Below are 5515 nucleotides of genomic sequence, written 5' to 3'. Positions count from 1 at the left end.
TTTAATATAAGTTTAACATGACAGCAAATGTACAACGTTTCGACAAGGTTTTGTCATCATCAGGTACCGATTATTTAAATCGATATTACCGATATTACTTATATTAAAGTTTTTCTTCATTACCCGTTTAAGCCGTCTCCAGCCATTAGTAGACTGTTTTGTTTTAGGACATTTGTCCAAGAAGATGGATAACAAATATACTCTGAAATAGGGCAAACTTACACTCTTTAACTAGTTTGTTTGTTTGTAGTTAAGCACAAACTACACAATGGGCTATCTGTGATCTGCCCACCATGGGTACCGAAACCCGGTTTCTAGCGTTGTGAGTCTGTAGACATACCGCTGTGTCACTGGGGGTAGGGGCTTTATAAAGAGATTTGGCTTTGAATTTAAAGATACAAGTACTTAGTCAGTACTTAATTCCAGAAAGCCAAGTATGGAATTAGCATCTAATAAGGTAATTAGCGATTTAATAAAAAAGAAAAAAAAACGAAGGAAGGAGAACATTACCCAAAATTTGATGACGAGAAACCCACTTATTAGATAATATAAGTTTGGGGACGCTTGATAGAGCAATGAAGAAAACTTTATAATAAATGTACAACGTTTCGACAAGATTATATCATCATCATAATGACACAATCTTTGGTTTGATCTTGGTTGTTGTTAAGCACGTAGCTACACAATGGGCTATCTGTGCTGTGCCCACCACGAGTATCGAAACCCGGTTTTTAGCGATGTGAAATACTGCCGAGATACTGGAGGTCATACTTTCTCCAAACTTTCATTACTTAACATTGTCCTTTAAACAGTTTTAGCTTCCTTAACGGGCACTCCCAGCGGGTACATGTTAAAAATGTTTATTATGCACTATTATATTAACCGCTTCTCATTCTTTATCTGTTATTAAATTATTTATAATAGGTCATACTTAACAGGCTTGCTAAAAATAAAATTTTAACCTTTCCTTGATTACCACGTTATGATCAATATAAAACAAGCCATACAGGTTATGGAAGTGTTGTTTCTAACAAACTATATCTTGCGGATTTTCGTCAATTTACAATTAATACGATAGTTCAGAGTACCAAATAATCTCACATGGTAAGTACTCCAAGCATAATGATGCACGTACGTATCTACACTTACTTAGGAATGATTCTGATAAATATATAGTGTACATGTTTTCCCATTACATTAATGTTCTTCATAAACCAGTTGGGCAGAAACCATTGAATATATACGCTAGACCAGGGGCTCTCAAACTTTTATCTTGAGGCCCCCAAGACCTTAAACACTCTGGCTGAGAACCTCTACCTAATAATTTAATATTTTAAAATCATATTCATTGAGCATGGCAATTAGTTTTTTTAAACACTCTCAGGCATAAATAACGTTGTGTAGTCATATTTATTACAATAAATAAGATTCTCGTTAAAAATATGCAAGGGAAAGTTTTAAACTGAATTTGTTTGCATGCACTAAAACCGTCTAGCAGATCTCCAGGGAAGTGTGCAAGGGAAGTTTTAAACTGAATTTGTTTGCATGCACTAAGATCGCCAGGGAAATGTGCAAGGGAAGTTTTAAACTAAATTTGTTTGCATGCACTAAGATCGTCTAGCAGATCTCCAGGGAAATGTGCAAGGGAAGTTTTAAACTGAATTGGTTTGCATGCACTAAGATCGCCAGGGAAATGTGCAAGAGAAGTTTTAAACTAAATTTGTTTGCATGCACTAAGATCGTCTAGCAGATCTTCAGGGAAATGTGCAAAGAAAGTTTTAAACTGAATTGGTTTGCATGCACTAAGATCGTCTAGCAGATCTCCAGGGAAATGTGCAAAGGAAGTTTTAAACTGAATTTTTTTGCATGAACTAAGATCGTTTAGCAGATCTTCAGCGAAGGGATTTTGTTTATTCGTTTCGTATTTCGTACAAGAGCTATCTGTGCTAGCTGTCCCTGAGTGTGGATTGACAGACTAGAGGGAAAGCTGCTGTAATCGAATAGTGGGACTTGATTGTCACTCTTATAACGCACCCACAGTTTCACTCTTTGGAACGGGATGCGAACCACGGATTCACGGTCAAACACATCAACCATTGGCCAGCCCCAGCCCAGATGGAAGGGAATAAGCTAAACTAAGACAATTATTAAACAAAACCAACCGTGTGCTTTGCGTTTCTCAGAGCTTCCAAGCAAGACGTGCATCATGCTGAAATCTTTACAGTCTCTTACCTCCTTCTTGTGACACATAAAAAGTGGGGTGAGCAATATGATTCCCGTGTCACTGAAGCCCCAGTTTGGGGGTCGAGTGTTACTATTTCATACGAGGTAATGTGACATATATATATATATTGAAAGAGGAAAGGTATGTACACAAAGGGAAAAAGCTTTGGCTATACTGAACCTTGGCATCAGTGTTAGACTCGAGGGTAGACGGGGTTGGACATCATTTACCCACTATTATATTTGTCAGAAAATGCCATTTCTCATACTCATATCTACACTGTTATCTGTCTTTAACAGTAGTTTTGGAGGGTTTAAATCTTGCTGTTTTATCTCTGTGTTGGGTAACCTTATACAGCCCACACAGTATGTTCTGTAGGAGGAGTCTTATCCTGTCTGGCATTACAGATACGACAAGGACAAATAATCTTAATTGAAAACTGAAGACTGTGCAGTTATCAAGTAATGTAATATACCCAGGTGTTACTGACGATTATAGACGACGTGTGAAGATTTATGGCGTTTCACATAATGAATTTTAGAGTTATGGATGATGACGGACTAAGTATGATGAATTCTCGCGTTTCACGTAATGAATTTTAGAGTTATGGATGATGACAAAACAGTATTCTTGTTCCTGGTACAGGTCATGCACCACGGCGTCAATAACATAAACTTATATTACGAATTGTAAGAAATTATGAATAAAAGCAAGGAAGATTATTTTCACAATATGTTAATAACACTATACCTGCTATATTCAGTGCCGAAGAGGCATTTCGTTCAGTACCAGGGCTCATCAGGCCGACTGGGATGCGACAGATACAGTAGTGGTCTAAGTTCTATTTATATCACTATTTGCATGAGCAACTACTGTAACAGGTAAATTAGATTAAGTAAGTGCAGTGTAATTATTATCCATTTTATTTAAGTCATTTATAAATCAGAATTACGGTAAACTCATTTCATTTTTAACATCAACTATTCATTTATTTTTAGTAATTGAAATTAATATTACTATCATTCAGAAGAAGTGGCGAACCAGCAAGCTGGTATTTTAGTTCCCGGAGCGGGTCAAGTAACCCTAAGATAAATTTGATGATTAGAATGGTCAGGTGTTCCGGTATAATGAACTTAGGGGCTGTAACGTGTAGTGAAGAAATGGTCATAGCTCCTATACTGGAGCACTATAGCAAGTCATGAAATGTTTGCTTGTGTCAGAAAAAAACTTAATAGTTTTAATGCTTGGAGAGGCTTAAATATTACCGATTTATTGTCGATTTGAATGTAAATAAGTGACAATACGAAGATCCTTCCGTTTTAAGGGATTAAACTTTACTTCCCATTTTAGCGCTACACAAATAGTACAACAACAGTGCAGCTTACTACGGCACATGTAAAGAATGTTCAGGAGACTTCATAACATAAACTGAAACTTCTTTCAGGTTCACGTAGTTTTGGTTTCACTTTCAGTACTTTCATGGTTTAATAAAAGTCCACTAACGAAATTTTGTTAAATATTTTCACCTATTTCAAAACATTCCTTGGTTATTTATTTATTGTAAAGAAACGTGATTGTATTATCATTCCGCTACATTCTCTCCTACTCTATACTTGAACTGGAAGCACTTGGTTACAGTAGCTTTCTTTTTGTGTGTGTTACTTTAGGAATACATACTGAAACTCATGTTTAACAGTAAGAAGAAATATATTTTTATTGATAATTCTTCGGAAACAATTTAAAGCCTTCAGATGTACATATTTAAACTGTACTTAATTCTTATGCTCGTGAAAATTGGACTCCATTTTACTCACCTTTCAGCACGTGTTCCATTTTGCCCCAAAATTATTCTCGCCCTGTTGAGTGTATTCCGTTGATTTGATAAAGGAAGACGTACACCTTTTACGTTGTTTATTACTGTTTCAGCGTTCTGTTTAACTTTTTATTTCACGGTAAACCTCACAATTAATATCGTATTTCAGCTAATATCTTATTATAGCTTATTTCAAATATAACTTTTTGGTAGATAAAACGGTTTGTCTTTTAGTCCATCTCGTTTCATACAGCGGATAACCTTCCTTATATTTTCTTCTATTACTGTTTTTTTTTTTTTTAGCCAAAGCTTTATCCGTTAGAACATAACCTTCATCCTACAGAAAAAATGTGTGCTCATATCCAAAACTACAAGCATCTCTGTGAAATGGAACCTCAAGCACACTTCAAGATAACGTCCCAAAATGTAGTTCATTTGTATCAAATTCTTCTTTCTCTGTAGGCCAACTTACATGAAGATAGTTAAACATCGACGTCATCGTGATGTTTGGTTCCCACTAGAGAAAAAGTCCTGTATACGTTTTATGGCGGCGACTGTCACATGTCACGAGCTTGGAGGTTCTACCACAATACACTCTTAAGCTGCGCAAAGTATTTGGTTAAATTACAAAAAAAAAAGAAAGAAATGATCCTTCTTAGTTTTCTGGACCAATGAGGTTATATTGGACTTAACACGCTAACAAGCTAAGTTTACACACGAGAGGTATACTGTGTGCCGACATGCGATGAGTTCCTTCTGATCTGTATTCTCAGACGTGACGTAATACACTAACTGTAACGGTACATGCAAAGAGTCTCGCCGCACAGGCGCGTCGAAAGAAGGTTTGAGCCGAATTGTCCTGCGCGACGCTGGAAAATTACGAAAAAGAAAATAACACATGGACCATTTTTGTCAGCTTTCTTAAAATAACTGTTACGTCCAAGTATATATAATTTGGTAACTTGGTAACAGTTATAAGTATAGTTATTAATTGGTAGACTTAAAGTGAAGGCTTAAATCGTTAGGTATCATCGGACCTAAAGTTGTTTTAATTTGAACTTCACTTCTGATAATTTTGAAGACACCTCAATGAATAAATGCACAGCTATCTAATAAATACGGTACAGTAAACAAATATAATAGACAGCTGTCTCATAAATACGGTACAGTAAAACAATGTTAGTCATAAACATAACAGACAGCTATCTAATAAATACGGTAATTAAACAATCTTAATCATAAACGTAACAGACAACTATCTAATAAATACGGTACAGTAAAACAATGTTAGTCACAAACATAATAGACAGCTGTCTCATAAATACGGTACAGTAAAACAATGTTAGTCATAAACATAACAGACAGCTATCTAATAAATACGGTACAGTAAACCAATGTTAGTCACAAACATAATAGACAGCTGTCTCATAAATACGGTACAGTAAAACAATGTTAGTCATAAACATAACAGACAGCTA

The 5515-nt window shown here is 35.6% G+C and overlaps 1 protein-coding gene across 1 annotated transcript in view; it reads right to left on the bottom strand.

Annotated features, from left to right (window-relative positions):
• The window catches only part of LOC106469657 (general transcriptional corepressor trfA-like), an 87081-nt gene extending 82286 nt beyond the window's left edge, over positions 1–4795 (bottom strand). Inside the window, exon 1 of the mRNA XM_013930158.2 lies at positions 4039–4795. The gene's annotated coding sequence lies outside the window, so the exon portion shown is untranslated. The remainder of the gene's footprint in view (positions 1–4038) is intronic.
• Between the last annotated feature and the right edge of the window lie 720 nt (positions 4796–5515).

The sequence above is a fragment of the Limulus polyphemus genome, unplaced genomic scaffold, assembly GCF_000517525.1.
Source record: "Limulus polyphemus unplaced genomic scaffold, Limulus_polyphemus-2.1.2 Scaffold3595, whole genome shotgun sequence".
NCBI classification, from domain to species: Eukaryota; Metazoa; Arthropoda; class Merostomata; order Xiphosura; family Limulidae; genus Limulus; species Limulus polyphemus.
Note: the sequence above shows the minus strand (reverse complement) of the source record. Positions and strands in the feature narration are given on the sequence as shown.